Below are 17,626 nucleotides of genomic sequence, written 5' to 3'. Positions count from 1 at the left end.
CTGATTGGGCTTCTGTGCTGCATCAAAGAAGTCTTAATCCTAGATTTTTTCCCCCCCGTATTTGTTTTATAGCTTGTTGTCAGTTGTTTACTTAGACCACAGTTGGGGGGGGCAGGGGTTAGGTCTTTTGTTTTTTGTTTTTTAGTATAAATGATTCATATTTTTGGCTACAAGCCACTAATTGGAAACACAATGCTTCTTTTTTTCCCCTTTCCCTTCAGAGGTGTTTTCTAGCAGTCACAATGAATGCATGTGGTAGTTATTAATTTTTTCCACCTAATCAAACCCCTGTTGGCTGTCAAATTAATGGGGAAAATGCATTCCTCATAGCTAAGTAATTAGAAAATTAACATTATTAGTAATTACTATTTAAGATCTAAATAAGATTGAATAACCATTTTTATGATAAATAATAAACTTGCCACTCAGAATGTTATTTTTTTTAAGATTTTTATTTATTTGACAGAGAGAGATCACAAGTAGGCAGAGAGGCAGGCAGAGAGAGAGAGAGAGGAGGAAGCAGGCTCCCCGCCGAGCAGAGAGCCCGATGCGGGACTCGATCCCAGGACCCTGAGATCATGACCTGAGCCGAAGGCAGCGGCTTAACCCACTGAGCCACCCAGGTGCCCCCAGAATGTTATTTTAAAGATTTTATTTATTTATTTGAGAAAGAGCGAGAGAGCATGAGAGGGGGCAGAGGGAGAAGCCAACTCTCTGCAGAGCAGGAAGCTGGATGCGGGACTCGATCCCATCCCAGGACTCCAGGCAGTCGCTTAACCAACTGAACCACCCAGGTGCTCCCACTCAGAATGTTTATGTAGGTAAGCATTCTAGGTGATTCGATATTTTTCTAGAGAATTATCAAGTCTTTAATACATATTTCATTAAAGAATGCAAAAGTAGAAATTCAAATACATAAAGCATAGTAATCAAATTTATAAAATAAAATGCTTACTATTAAATGTACTGAAATCTGATCATTTTTCTATTATTCATGATATGGGTGGAGAACATGAACAATTAAAAACTATCAGTTACGGGACGCCTGGGTGGCTCAGTTGGTTAAGCAGCTGCCTTCGGCTCAGGTCATGATCCCAGCGTCCAGGGATCAAGTCCCACATCGGGCTCCTTGCTCGGCAGGGAGCCTGCTTCTCCCTCTGCCTCTGCCTGCCATTCTGTCTGCCTGTGCTCGCTCTCTCTCCCTCTCTCTCACTGACAAATAAATAAAAAAAATCTTAAAAAAAAAAAAAAACTATCAGTTACACCAACGCCTCAGTTCACTCATTAGTTTACAACCTCCTTTCCCATCAATCTTTTATCACAGATAGCAGTAAATTTAAAAAAAATTAAAAACAAAATAAATGGTTTCTTTTGATTTTTGTCCCTCTCCCCATCTTTGGTGATAAGCAGTAAACTCAGAGAAAAGTGAAGAATCTCAAAATCTGAATAAACCTGTTCACTGATCATAGAATTGATTTATGTAAAACTTTTTAAAGGGGGGATTGTGACAGATTTTTTTTAAAGATTTTATTTATTTATTTGACACAGAGATAGAGAAAGAGCACAAGTAGGCAGAGCATCAGGGGCAGAGGGAGGAGAAGCAGGCTCTCCACTGAGCAGGAAGTCCGACGCAGGGTTCATTCTCAGGATCCTGGGATCATGACCTGAGCCGAAGGCAGACTCCTAACGGACTGAGCCAGTCAGGTGCTTCATGACAGATTCTTTAAAGCTCTAATTTTTATATAGGGTGACCTTAGATGTTATAGGGATTTACTTTTTTTTTTTTTTTAAAGTAAGCTCTGCCTAACATGGGACTTTTATTAGAGAGAGAGAAAGACCGAGGATCAAGAATCGCCTGCTCCACTGACGAAGCCAGACAGGCACCCCTGGCATTTACTTTTTAAGATTAGTACACTACTGGATGTTTTAGATAACTTGCAAAATCATATTAGCACATTAACTTGCTAAAGCTTTTGATATAACCTGTAGACCAACCTCTTGTTTACTTTTTAAAAAGTAGGTTGCAAAGTGATTTAGCATGACTGCATTAGTAATGACTTCTCTAGGCAGTCAAAAATTTAGTTACCTGTTTCTGTTATGGTTTTACTAAAAATTACTTGAAATCATTAAGAGATGTGATTTTATCTAACCCACTCTGACAAATTGGGACATTGTGAGATAGATGCCCTCTCCTTGAATTACTGTTTTAATGTGGGTATTTATTGAAAGTCTGTAAATGTGCAAAGTAGAATGTTTTTAGTTTAGAATTCTTGAGTAGGCCCAGGGAGCGGATATATTTTTCTGTTATTTTTGTCAGTAAATAGATTATCAAGATATTCTTTCAGGAATATGGCATAAAACTACATGGATTATGTAAATTAGTTTTGAAAAATCAGGTTGTCATTTTAGAAAAAATACATATCATTAAGGATCTACTTTAAGTTTGTAATTATTTCACATGTGATTAGATTTATATTTATGACGTTTTCTTTTATTATAGATTGTTTATAAATGTAACCACAAAAATACACTTTGGAAAAACAGAGCCATTGTGCCAAATTTTTTTCACTATCTATTCCCATTAATATCATGGATAAAATAGTTATATTAGGTATTTTAGATATATTCTACTTCTTCACTTTCATAGTATTTAAAACTTAAAATAGTCTTTCAAAGAATAATAGAAATAATAATTCACATCTCAAAGATTCAGTTAATTCCCTATTTGATAATTATAACTATATTCTTGGCTTTTGTTAATGTTAATAAATCAGTGTTGCCATGTATCTAGGGAAATATGAGTCCTATTTTCAACTGCTTAGTTAAAACATGCCATTATAGATTGTACTAGGAAAATTGACTCATTTGTGATTGCCTAACATTTTTTTTTCTGCTATTCCTAGACTTTTCCGGTTGGGATTTTCACTTTTGGTAGCAGCCAACTTAAAATAGAGCTGTGAGAATGGGTGTGGTACTGTCACAAATTATTTTTTTTATTTTTACGAATGATTTGATTTTGAAAGGCCAGCAAATAATTTTCTCTTAGATCTCATTTCTTTAGTTCGAGTACTGTTATTAGTTGAAGGTGTTCTTTGACTTACCACTTTCTGTGGATGATTTTATTGCTTCATATTTGATTAGTAAAACTTACCATAAGAATCTGCCTGGGCAGCTGGGTGGCTCAGTAGGTTGGATGTCTGACTCTTGATTTGGGCTTGGGTCATGATCTCAGGGTTGTGGGATTGGGCCCTGCATTGGGCTCCACACTCAACGTGGAATCTGCTTGTCCCTCTTTCTCTGCTCCTCCCCGAGTGCGCTCACATGCGTGCTCCATCTCTCAAATAAATATTTTAAAAATCTTTTTAAAATGTGATTAATAAAATCAGTGTATATACCTCAAGTCCAATGAATAATACTGCACACCAAATTTTATTTATTTATTTATTTATTTATTTATTTTTAAGATTTTATTTATTTATTTGACAGAGATCACAAGTAGGTGGAAAGGCAGGCTGAGAGAGAGAGAGAGAGAGAGGAGGAAGCAGGCTCCCTCCTAAGCAGAGAACCCAATATGGGGCTTGATCCCAGGACCCTGGTATCATGACCTGAGCCAAAGGCAGAGGCTTAGCCGACTGAGCCACCCAGGCGCCCCTATTTATTTATTTTTTAAGATTTTATTTATTTGACAGAGAGAGAGACAGAGGGAGAGGGAACACAACCAGGGAGTAGGGGAAAGGGAGAAGCAGGCTTTCCGCTGAGCAGGGAGCCCGATTCGGGGCTTGATCCCAGGACCCTGGGATCATGACCTGAGCCCAAGGCAGATGCTTAACCAACTGAGCCACCCAGTCACCCGCCTCTCCCTTTAAGATTTTATTTATAGAGCAAGATTTTAAAGATAAAACTATATCTTATCTATTTGAACTGTTTTCAATTTTTGTTCAACCCTGGGTTTTTGTTTTTGTCTTTGGCTTTCTGTTTGATGTTCTTTTCCTGCCTGACCTAAGTGGGGAGAAAATCTTCATGTCAAGGTTTTCTGATCACCAGAACCCTTCTGATTCCTAATTTAGACTTAGCCACTTGGGTGTTGGTCTTAGTTTACCATCATATCTTCCTGTTTCAGCTTACTGGGTTTTAGAAAGCAAAACTCTTTAATACCTGTTTATTTGAATGACTTGGTAAGGCCTTATCTATGCTCATATCCTATTCACCTCAAGGACCTTAGAATCCCAGCACCCACTTTGTACAGGCCAGCTGTTCTTTGTTCTGCTTGATTCGATTCCCTGAAAAACTGCTTAAGCTCATTTTACTTTTATATTTTCCTGATGGCAAAGGCAAAAAGAAGAGGAGGATAAAAACAAGATCAAGCTATAGGGTAATTCTCTCTTAAGCCGTTGGTAGCCACCTTCTTATAAGAAAAATGTTCTTATGTCCCAGCTTTGTTCCAGTTGATTCACTCTATATTCCTTCTTCCATGTCATTGCTGCTTTTTACCCCTTTAGGACTCTGCCAGGAATTTTGCAACCTGACAAGAGGCTTCTTCAGAGCCAACCAACTTTTTTTTTTTTCCTCAGAGCCTAGAAAAAGGTGCATCCTCTTACTGACAGAAAAAGACTTTGTTCATCCATTTTTCTTTGTGTTGCAAAATTGTTTTGGTATATTCTTTTCATCTAGTATAGTATAAAGTCTGGAAATGTGAATGTTAAGTATGAGATTGCTTTTAATATTTTATTTGTGTGCTTTAGGAAGTGGATCTTTGAGTTCCTAGTCGTTTAGTTGACTATGAAGCAGGTGGCAAATGTAGGTTTAGTTTGCACTCTCCTTCCTTCCTATTGTCAGAAGGCTTACAGATTGTGTTTGTTTGCTTTTCAGATAACCCTCAGGTAAGAGGTAGAGGAACAGCAAGCCCAAAGGCATGATCTGTAACTAAAGGATGAGAAACTAGAGGTAGGGTGGTTTGTGGGATCTGGTTTTTTGAAACCACATAAATGCAGTATTCTTTTCTAAAACAGACTTAAGCACTTGCACCATGATTTTAAGGCCTGATTACCATAAAGCCATAGCATGTGAGTGATGAAGATTTAAGTTTAAAATTGGAAAAAGTGGGGCGCCTTGGTGGCTCAGTGTGTTAAAGCCTCTGCCTTCGGCTCAGGTCATAATCCCAGGGTCCTGGGATTGAGAGCCTGCATCAGGCGCTCTGCTCCTCAGGGAGCCTGCTTCCCTTCCCCTCTCTGCCTGCCTCTCTGCCTACTTGTGGTCTCTGTCTGTCAAATAAATAAAGTCTTTCAAAAAAAAATTGGAAAAGGTGATCCAGTGATTGCCTGGAGAGAAACCACTTGCTGAAGCTCTGAAAAACCAAGACTCCTATCTATAATCACACAGGTCAATACCTGATTTCAAAACGTGGGTTTTGCAGTAAGCCAGGCAAAACAGTACATGCAACTAGCTTCTATTTGGGGAATTTAATCTATAAAGGTTCTTAATACACACTTGTATTGATTGCCATTCAAATCTAGGGGCTATTAGTGCTTGTGGTTATGGAAGGATTTTGAGATTATGTAATGACAGACTTGGGAAGCAAATCCTTCATATTGCAGAAGACTGCAAAAAAAATTTTTTTGGTTGACAAATAATGTATCTGAAATATTTCTAGTATCCTTTTTATAAAATGAAGAGTGTCCTGGGGTGCCTGGGTAGCTCAGTGGGTTAAAGCCTCTGCCTTCAAATTCAGCTCAGGTCATGATCCCAGGGTCCCGGGGTCAAGCCCCGCATCGGGTTCTCTGCTTGGCGGGGAGCCTGCTTCCCCCGCTCTCTCTGCCTGCTTCTCTGCCTACTTGTGATCTCTGTCTGTCAAATAAATAGGTAAAATCTTTTTTAAAAAAATGAAGAGTGTCCTAAAAAGATAGTGTATATATAATAATTGAATCCCCCCCTTTTTAAAAAGATTTTATTTATTTGGGAGAGAGGGAGAGAGAGAGGGCATGAACAGGAGGAAGCTGCAGAGGGAGAAGCAGATTCCCTGCTGAGTGGATCATGACCTGAGTTAAAGGCAGATGCCTACGGATTGAGCCACCCAGGCGCCCTGAGAGAATCTTTTTTTTTTTTTTTTTTTTTTTAAAGATTTTATTTATTTATTTGACAGAGAGAGATCACAAGCAGGCAGAGAGGCAGGCAGAGAGAGATAGAGGAGGAAGCAGGCTCCCTGCTGAGCAGAGAGCCCGACGCGGGACTCGATCCCAGGACCCTGAGATCACGACCCGAGCCGAAGGCAGCAGCTTAACCCACTGAGCCACTCAGGCGCCCCGCCCTGAGAGAATCTTAAGCAGTCTCCATGCCCAGCACCGAGCCCAAGCAGGGCTTAATCTCACAAACCTGAGATCACGACCTGGGCCAAAATCAAGAGTCGGACACTTAACTAACTGAGCCATTCAGGTGCCCCTTATTTATTTATTTTTAAGGGTTTTAGTTAATTAAGTAATCTTTATACCCAATTGTGGGGCTTGAACTCAAAACCCCAAGATCAAGAGTCATATGCTCCACCTACTTAGCCATCTAGGTGCCACTTGGATCCCTTTTAACCCACTGAGCCACCCAGGCGCCCCTGGATCCCTTTTAAATGGCAACATAATTTTAACTGATACTGATCTAGAAAGTTGGCTGTTGATGTTTATTCGAACTATATAGGTTACCCTCACTTTGAACATGTTGACTGAGAACAGCTTCAAAATGATATAAATATCTTTAAATAATGGTTATAAGTCAATTTGCATATCTAGAGGTTTTGTCAATTTGTTATAGTAGCCATCTTGTTTTTTTATTTATTTTTTGATTTTTGGGGAAGGCGATAATCTAAGCCAAAATAATTAAGCTATTAATATGCCTTCGTACTCTTTGCTGAGCACTTTTGAAAAACGTACTTAACTACATATATACAGTAGTATTTGCTTTTGGGCATATGCACTGAATGCATTGTGGGAAAGCTTTAAATTCACACATGTGCAAGGTTTTTTTTTTCTTTTTTTCTGGTCAGTGAACACTATTGAATACTTCGATGAATATTTATGCAATGATAGTGACCATTCAATTCCTCCCACTTTTTCCCTTTACCACACACTAACAGATCATAGGATTAGTTGTCCACTTAATTAACTTGGGTGTGGAGTAGAGTCACCAAATAAAATATAGGACTGCCAGTGAAATTCCAGTTTTAGGTCAATATACCAAAAATGTATTTGTTATTTATCTGAAATTGGAATTTAACTGGACAGCCTATATTTGTAGTTGCTAAATCTGGCAGCCCTTGGTGGGAGAGAAGCAGAAGATGACTGGTGGTTATGGGCACAGTTGTGAGATTTAAATACAACTAGAGTATGCAATGATAAAGGTAGCCTTCACTCTAACAGGAATACTAACATTTTTGAGTGCAGTGTTTAATTTTGAATCTAACACTTTTTTCTTTGGAAGTGCATCAGTGAAAACAAAGCTCAGAAACAACAATGTATTGTTTAGGGATACCTTACTTTTTTTTTTTTTTTTTTAAGATTTTGTTTATTTACTTGACAGAGAGAGATCACAAGCAGGCAGAGAGGCTGCAGAGAGGGAGGGGGAAGCAGGCTCCCCGCTGAGCAGAGAGCCTGATGCTGGGCTGGATCCCAGGACTCTGGGATCATGACCCGAGCCGAAGGCAGAGGATTAACCCACTGAGCCACCCAGTCGCCCCGATACCTTACATTTTTAAATGATAAAGTAAGGGAACAATAAATCAAATCTGGGCTAGTGGTTTCCTCAGAGGGAAAGGCAGCAGATAGAGCAACACAGTAGCTGTACTGGTCTTGATGCTATTCTTGTTCTCAGGTGACATGGGGAATCATTGTTCATTGTATTTGTTATGCTTCAGAATTACATGCATATGCTACATGTACTTTTTTGTACATATCAAAAATAAAGTAAGAGTTTAGAATATGTTTCAGTGAGAAAATTAGACTATATGCAGAGTTTCACTGCCTGTACTTTCCAAAATAAATTCCAGATCCAAAAAGTAGAGTCATTCATTTCCTTCCTTATCTTCTCCAGGTTAGCATCTTTAGTTTTATGTATAATTCTGCTTGGTTTCTAGAACATTCACTAAATTGTTTCTCTTTTTCAAATATGTTCTGTTTCATCAGTGTTTCTCTTAAATTGTGGTATCCCAATTGTACACAATATTCTTATTTATTTATTTATTTATTTATTTTACAGAGGGAGAAAGAGAGTAGAGTGGGTGGGCGGAGGGAGAGGGAGAGAGAATCTCAAGCAGACTCCCCGCTGAGTGCAGAGCCTGATGCAGGGCTTGATATGACCCTGAGATCATGACCTGATACCTAAATGTTTTTACCTGGTTTTCTCTTAAATCACATCTCCCCAATGATTCATTTTACCATTATCCCTACTATGCTGCAGTCTTTTAAGATTTGGTTTATTGTTCTAATGTGTTATAAAATATTTTGGGGCCTTGTCAGCTAGTATATTCCTTATCCCTCACTTTGTGTCATCTGTAAATTTGGTAGATAGGCCCTCAGTGTCCACGTTCAAGACATTAATAAGAATAAAATAGGATGGAGTGCCTGGCTGGCTCAGTTGGTAGAGCATGAGACTCTTGATCTCAGGGTTGTAAATTCAAGCCACACATCGGGTGTCAAGATTACTTAAAAAAAAAAAAAAAGGAAGGAAGACAGAGCACAGGAGAAATTATTTAATAGTTCCTTATGATTTTTCATTGATTCGTTAATCAGCATACCTTGAGTAATGTTTAACCAGTTACAAACCTACCTAAGTGTATTCTAGCCTACATCTCTTTGCTGTCTATCATGGCTGGCTCAGTGGGTCAAGCATGTGACTTTTGATCTCAGGGTTATGGGTTTGAGCCCCACATTGGATATAGAGATTACTTAAAAATAAAACATTTATTCATTTATTTATTTATTTATTTCAAGATTTTATTTATTTGACAGAGAGATATAGCGAGATAGGGAACACAAGCAGGGGGAGTGGGAAAGGGAGAAGCAGGCTGCCCACCAAGCAGGGAACCTGATGCAGGGCTTGATCCCAGGATTTTGGGATCATGACCTGAGCCAGAGGCAGATGCTTAAGGACTGAGCCACCCAGATGCCCTTAAAATCTCTTTTTTAAGAAAAGGGATTTAGTGCTTAAATCCAGATTTTTTTGTATGTATAGGGTATTCCTTTATATTGTAGGCCAGTAACCCTATCAGAAAAGGAAATTAGGTTAATCTCATATGATTGGCTTTCTGTGAATGCTTACTGACTCTTAATTATCTTTTACCCACACCTAGGGCCCTTAATCCATTTAATGGTATACCGAAGAATTTTGCTTAGAATTGACTCTGTTTATAGTTTTTAGCATCTACTTGCTTTCCAATGTTGACTATCTAGTGTTTTTCTCATTTTCTTCTTCCAGACTCTTGATTCTTTAAAGGTTTTAGATAAGGAAGTAAGCTGTGTAAATTCTTGGGGGTATGCTAGGGTATAATTTGTCTGGGACAGGAAAACTGAACTCATTTAGATTATCTAGGTACTTTTATCTCCTTGAATGCTTTGGGATCAAATTTCTCATTCTGCAGTTTTGCTTTTCTTTTTCTGGTTTGACTGTCAGTAATCTTGATTGGAAAAAGAAGAAGAATTAAGGCAGCCTTTTACATTATACTATTTGTCTATACATATAAGCAGACCTGTACCTTTTCTTGTTCTTGTTCTGAATATAAATTAAAATTTGTGTCTGTTTTTTTTTTTTAAATCCTAGCACATTTTGAGCATCAGTCTTTGTGATATTGTTCTTACAGGTGTTTGCAGTTTTCTTTGGACAAGTACCCGTTTCCTCCTTCCAATTTCTTCTGCATGTTTTCCTTTATTTTTTTAAAGATTTTATTTATTTATTTGACAGAGATCACAAGTAGGCAGAGAGGCAGGTAGAGAAAGAGAGGAGGAAGCAGGCTCCCCGCCCTGCAGAGAGCCCAACGTGGGGCTCGATCCCAGGACCCTGGGATCATGACAGGAGCTGAAGGCAGAGGCTTTAACCCACTGAGCCACCCAGGCGCCCCCTGCATATTTTCCTTTAAAATATGTTTTATGATATGACATTGTGGAAATGCAGTCAACAAAATTCAGACCATAAGAATTTCTACAGGATGAACAGCGTAGTTTCTTTTCTTGTTGTTGTTTGATTGGTTGATTTAAGACCTTTTTTTTTAAAGAGCAGTTATAGGTTCACAGCAAAATTGAGAGGAAGGTACAGAGATTCCCCATTTACCTCCTCCCACTCACACAGGCGTAACCTCCCACATTATCAGCATACCTTACCAGAGTGGTACACTTGTTACAATTGAGGAATCTGCATTGACACATCATAATCACCCAAAGTCCATAGTTTACTTGAGGGTTCACCCTTGGTGTTAGACATGCTACAGGTTTGGACAAAAATGACATGTACTCCTCATTATGGTATCATAAAGAGTAGTTTAACTGCCCTGAAAATCCTCTTCAGGATGAATAACCTATTTCTTCCAATACATGAACTGCAAGAAATAAGAGATTGAAGGGGACCCTACTGATTGAGAGAGACGTATCAATTGATTATAACACATGGACCTTATTTGGATATTAATTGAAAGAAACCAACTGTAAAAACTAATTGAGACAATCTGGGTAATATGAATTCGTGACTGTATACTAGAGTATTGTTAAATTTGATAATAGTATTGTGGTTATGTTTTATTTTTTAATATGTTTTTTTAAAGAATTATTTATTTATTTGACAGAGAGAGAGACAGAGAGAGAGACAGAGTGAGCGCAAGCAGGCAGAGTAGCAGGTAGAGGGAGAGGGAAAGGAGAAGCAGGCTCCCTGTTGAGCCAGGAGCCAGATGTGGGACTCCATCCCAGGACCAATCATGATCTGAGTCGAAGGCAGTCACCAAACCAACTGAGCCACCCAGGTGCCCCTGTGGTGTTATGTTTAAATAGAAGTCTCTTTTAGATACATAACATTTTTCTGGGTAAAAATAAAACAGTTTCTGGGATTTGCTTCAGAATAATCTGGCAGGGGTGTGGGGGAAGAGTATTGGTATCATTATTGAACATGGTCAATATATTGTACATGTGGGTTCATAATATTATCCAATTTTGTATATGTTTGAAATGGCCGTAATTGAAAGTTGGAAAAACTCCCCCAGAATATGTTTTTATGGTCAGTCACATTGTTGCTAGCAGATCCAGGACTAAAAGGCCTACCTCTTGGTTCTAGCTCATGTTATAAACTTCTAGCCCTTCAACTTCCAAATTGATGTTATGTTGCCTTCTCAGTCTCTGGGCCCCCCGTGTCTTCCCCAGGCAATTTGTGGTGGCACTTTGGATTATCAAAGCTGTAATAAGTGGCCAGTTCTACTTGGTTGGCTACATACCCATGTGAAACCATGGTTTTTAGAATTATTAGGGTAAGTTCACAGGCTGCATGGGTTGTTAGAATCAGCAAAGAGGCTTGTGTCCTAGTCCTAACTAGGCCTTTGATCTTAGGTTAAGCTCTACAGTGGTTGGGATCATGTTGGCTTTGTTCATTGTTTTACATCCAGGGCTTAGCACTGTGCTGGTACATGGTAAACAGTAGGTAAATGTTAAATGAATGGGTTAATGTCTCCTTATTTAGCCTCATTTTCCTCACATATGAAATGAGATCATTAGTATAAATGGTTCTTAAACTTCCTTCAGACACTTTTAAAAAATTATTTTTCCCATGGTACCTGAGTGGCTCGATTGGCTAAGCGTCTGATTTAGGCTCAGGTCATGATCTCAGGGTTGGGAGATTGAGCCCCGTGTTGGACTCCGTGCTTAGTGGGGATTCTGCTCCCTCTTCCTCTGCTCCGAACCCTGCTTGCTTGCCCGCTCACTCTCTCAAATAAATAAAATCTTCAAAAAAATTATTCTTCCCTTTAAAAAAAAATCCTTTTAGGATTTCAGGGTTTGGTTTTGTTCTGTTTACTTTTTAGGATTTTGAAAAGAATTACTATAAATTTCTTTAACGCCAGGCAACATCAATAGATAGGTATATGCACTTCTGTGCCCTGTGACAGAAAACCCACAGTTATGTTGCATCCACATCTCTTAAAAATAGCCTGCTGCTCTGCATTTTCTATAAGACAGATTTTGTTTTTCCAAAGTAAATGAGTATGTTCTTAGAGTTACTAGAGTCAGGTTTAGCGAGTTACAAAGTCAAGGTATCTAGGAGGATTAACAAAGTGTTGTTTGCTTGCATATTTGTTAAGCTTTCACTGAAATTGTATTAAATGCAGTATTATTGTGTCAGAGCTTATAAAGGATTGGACATTGTGCTTCCCATGTACACTTGGTGAGCAATTTTTAGGTAAGTTGCAGTTATTGTCCTCAGATCCAAGTCTAGTGACTGGGCACAGGAAGTGTGACCTTATTATTCTAATGAAATTGTGCTTAAGGTATGTATAGGCTATCGCTGGATCAGGTCAGAGTTTATAAAAGAAAAGTAACTCCTGTATTGTCTTGCACAATCACCAAGGCAATGTTTTGAAGCCATGTAAATTAAAAAAATAATGAATATTGTGCAGACATTAAAATGAATTGTTCTAAACACAAATACCCTAGCTGCAAAAGGAAAACTATAATTAAAATGCTAAATGGATAGGGACTTAGAGAAACCATCTGTCACATTTATTTTATATACAAACATGAACTTTGTTAGTGTAAGCTCAACATAGTAAGTACATGAAAATAACTTTCTTATACAAAACAGAATATAATGAGGGGTGCCTGGGTGGCTCAGTACATTAAGTATCTACCTTTGGCTCAGGTCATGATCCAGGGGTCCTAGGATGAAGCCCTGTGCTGGACTCCCTGCTCAGCAGTGAGTTTGCTTCTCCCTCCTCCTCTCCCTCTGTGATCTCGTTCACTCTCACTTTCTCTCAAATAAAATCTTTTTAAAAAGGGTTTAATGACTTGAGATACTCTCTCTGTATTGAAAATTACTGAAGTTCTAGTTTGATAATTTTATTTTTATTCAAAACCCAAGTGGAAGCCACAGTAAAAATAATTTTAATGTTTGATCTGTAAGCCCTGTGGGGTTTTTTTTTAGTAGAATACCAGTATTTTTTTTTTTTACAACAGCCTTTATTATAAAGCTATTTTAGAAATTGCTTGTTTTTCATGTTTAAATTTAATAGTGTCATTGGTAGATATTGTCTTCAATTTCAGAAACTTGCAAACTCAAAGATTTTCTTTCTTTGTAACTAGTATTATTAGTATGTTTGAAGTTTTACTTATGCTATTAGGTAGTCAAGGAAGTTTAGCTTTTATGTTTTTGTTCAACTTTATAAGAAACACATTTATTATTTAAATTAAACTTTGTCAATCAGATATTTAAATATGTTGAAAATATTTCATTTAAAAATACTCTGTTGGGGCTCAGTCAGTTAAGCATCTGCCTTTGGCTCAGGTCATGATCCCAGGGTCCCGGGATTGAGCCCTGCATCAGATTCTCTACTCAGCGGAGCCTGCTTCTCCCTCTCCCCCTGCCTGCCACTCCGCGTACTTGTACTCTATCTCTGTGTCAAATGAATAAAAAAGTCTTTGAAAAAAATAAAAATAAATAAAATTACCCTATGATAAAACTTTTCAAATGAAAAAATAAACTTTTGAAGCTCTCATTTTGGTTTGTTAGGTTTTATTTAAGTAGGGGTATACTACCAATACATAAGTATGTCTACCTATTTGGAGTTTGGTTTGGTTTGGTTTGGTTTTTTTTAAGCAGGCTCCATACCCAGTGTGGGTCTTGGATTCAGGACTCAAAGACTTAAAGTCCTTGCTCTAGGGGCGCCTGGGTGGCTCAGGTCATGATCTCAGGGTCCTGGGATCGAGTCCCGCATCGGGCTCTCTGCTCAGCAGGGAGCCTGCTTCCTTCTCTCTCTCTCTCTCTGCCTGCCTTTCCATCTACTTGTGATTTCTCTCTGTCAAATAAATAAATAAAATCTTAAAAAAAAAAAAAAGTCCTTGCTCTACTGACCAAGTCAGCCAGGCTCCCCATTTTAGAATTTCTTTAAGATTTCACTTGTGTGGGGTGCAGTAAAAGTTACTTTTATGTAGGCATTTAGACTTTTCCTGGGGAAAAAGGTACTGACCTTAACCTGTAAAAACAATGAATCTAATTTATGATATTTAGCGTCTACAAAATTTTGAAGGAATATTTTTCTAGTTAACTAGATGTATAAAGTAATACTGGCCGTTTCTGGATGTGTGTGTTGGATTATGTCATTGTTTCCTACAGTATATCTCAAGTTTAAGGGAAATCTGAGGGTATAAGATTTAGATCATTAATCATGATATAAATCAGCATCTTCTCTCCTAAGCTAATGAACGGTCTTAAAATATCCTAAAATTACAGGAACTCTAAAAAAAACTCCTGCTTAAAGGTCATGCAGCTGTTTGTTGGGAATACCTAAAGTAGAACTTAATTTTCTTGACCTCTAGACACCCATTTCTCCTGTCCCCAAACTTGAAGATGAATAGTTTAGGCCCATAATCGCCTTGATATAGTATAGTGTTATCTCTACTTTGAAGTTAGAGACTGAGAAATAGAGGCTGAGTTGAGCTATTGTCCAGAGATACTTAAGATTACGGACTCCTCCCTTACCTGGCAGCCACTTCTTTGGAAATGGATTCTCTAGTACAGCTGAAAATAAGAAGTAATAACTTAAGCAGTCTGAACAATCAAAAAAAGTGCCACAAAGTCCACAGTAAAATCGTGTACAAAAATTCTCATGGGGAGACCCCCACTCAGAATTTCTGGATTCTTCCTTTAGATTTACAATTCCAGTTTTGAAAACCTGGTTTCCCCTCTCAATGAGGATTAGAAGCAAAAATTAGGAGGGGATGGGGTACCTGGGTGGCTTAGTCAGTTAAGTATCTGCCTTTGGCACAGCTCATCATCCCAGGACTCCTGGCGTTAAGCTCTGCTTGGGCTCCCTGCTCCCAAGGGGGAGCCTGCCTCTCCCTCTCCCACTGCCTGCCACTCCCTGTGCTTGGACTTGCTCACTTTCTCTCTCTGTCACAAAAATAAATAAAATCTTTAAAAAAAATTAGAAGGGGATGGGGAGAGAAGCTTTTAAAGATAGGTACATGGCCAACTGTAAGAAGTGACCAATTAAAATGACCACTTAAATTGAGGAAAGAGATTCAAAACTGTAAAACAGAAATTCCAGTAAGAAAGGGAAAATTTTATATCCTTTAAGAAGGTATTTTCAAGGGGAAGATTACTGAAATGGCAAGACTTAGCCCATGATGTGCTTATTTACAAACAGCTTTTGAAATGGAAATTCAAAAATAATTAAAATACTTTCAAAAAATTGGCACTGAAAGAGAACTTTCATCTCTTGAAATATTATATATAGAATGTTTCATTATTTTATTCCCTAGCAGTGCCAAATCAATTAGGTGTTAATTGTAATTGTAAAAGGCACATTAGGATTCAGAGCTTTTGACTTAATCAATCTGGTCCAACTCAAGAAGCAGCACTAATTGCTTTTACTTCGATGTTCATTCATAACACCAATTAGGATATTTTCATAATCATCATCTTAACACCTTACCCAGAAAGGAGGCAGTATTGCAAAGTATTTTAGAGCGTGGGCTCTCAGCATCAAACTGCCTGGGATCTAATTCTGGCCCAACTATTTATTAGCAGTGCAATTTAAATGACCTCATCTGACCCAAGCCTCAAGTTTTGTTGTGTAAAATAGGGAAGGTAATAAAACTACCTCATAGGAAAGTTGTGAGGACGAAAGAAGCTGGAACAAGTCAAGTCTTAGCAAGGTTTGGGGCACATGCTTAATAAATGTTGGCCATTGTTTTATTATTATTACAGTGCCCCATTAGGAACACTTCCTGTGGGAATACTAAGTAATGATTTACTGTTTCTTAGGTTGAAACTAATCGTCCTTTTATAAACTTGGCACATAATACAAATCATTTTAGCTAAGATTTTATTTATTTGACAGAGATCACAAGTAGATAGAGAGGCAGGCAGAGAGGGGAGGGAAAGCAGGCTCCCCGCAGAGCAGAGAGCACGACTCGGGGCTTGATCCCAGGACCCCAAGATCACAACCCGAGCCGAAGGCAGAGGCCCAACCTACTGAGCCACCCAGATGCCACTACTTTCACTTTTTACTAGATGCCAATGTTCTATAAATGGTTCCAAAAAATGTATCATAAAAGAATTCTGGTCTTACCTGCAGGCTACCCTGGTAAAGACCATCTTAGGCTTGATTAGCCTAGAAGAAGGTATAGTAGTCTGAAATGTTTTACTGCCTACCAAGACCATAACAACTTCATAACACTTAAAATAATGTTTCAAACATGAGTGTCTTTTGTTACTAGTTTTTTGTTTAATGGCATCACAGAATGTAAGCCAGATCCATTTTAATCACCAGCTCAGTATAATCTGATTTTTTTCATATTCCCTGTTGGTAAGTGGGCTGGAGTTTGACAGCCTTTAGGGTATCTTTTCTGTGTTCAAAAACTGGACTCGGGCTCCCCGCTGCTGACAAACTGCCAGAGTATCTTGGAGGCACTTGCTGAAGCTCATCATTTGTGAGTTTGGATGAAGCAGTTTAAAGCTGCTAAAGAAACTCCCACTTACTGTGGGTGCCCTATGGCTCTCACTTAGTCCTTACAGAAGTTCTGTGAAATAGAGTGCTTTTACCCTTTTACAGAGGAGATTGAGGTTTGGAGAAATTAAATGATTTGATCAAGATCACATGTAGAGTAAATGGTAGAAAGACTATTGAAGCAGAGTCCATATGCTTTTGAAAGCTCTTGCTCTTTTCATTATGTCCCCTTGGCTCTCAGAAGGAAGTAATAAATTACTCTTTACAGTTTGTACATCGCTATATGTAAAGTCCTGTTAGAACCAATCTGGACTATTTCCATGTGTGTCAACAATTGGCCCATAATTTAGATCCTGTGACTAAACGGCCAGAAAGCGTTCTTTATGAAATTGGTTACGTAACAGATAAATGTGGCTCCACATTCTGTGTGTATTTTTTTTTCTTTGACAGCTAAAAAACCTGGTTAGATTTCTCAAAGTGAAGGCCATAGGGAAAGTAGATTTTCTTTTTCTTCCCTTTTCTACCTCATACGGGGCTTCAGTTTTTTGTTTTTTTTTTAATCTTACTTCATTTTGCATCTACACCTCTGAGGTGGGTGATTTTTTTTTTTTCCTAATTGGCATTCAGAATATATGCCACAGCGGCGCCTGGGTGGCTCAGTGGGTTAATCCTCTGCCTTTGGCTCAGGTCATGATCTCAGGGTCCTGGGATCGAGCCCCGCATTGGGCTCTCTGCTCAGCGGGGAGCCTGCTTCCTCCTCTCTCTCTGCCTGCCTCTCTGCCTACTTGTGATCTCTCTCTGTCAAATAAATAAATAAAAATCTTTAATAAAAAATAAATTTAAAAAAATAAAAAATTTAAAAAAAAAACAGAATATATGCCACATAGAAATTCAAGCCCCTTCAAGGTTTTTGTTTTTATTTTTGTAATTTTGATTGCACTTACATTGTTCTAG

This window comes from Mustela nigripes, chromosome X (genome assembly GCF_022355385.1).
Source record: "Mustela nigripes isolate SB6536 chromosome X, MUSNIG.SB6536, whole genome shotgun sequence".
NCBI lineage: Eukaryota > Metazoa > Chordata > Mammalia > Carnivora > Mustelidae > Mustela > Mustela nigripes.
Note: the sequence above shows the minus strand (reverse complement) of the source record.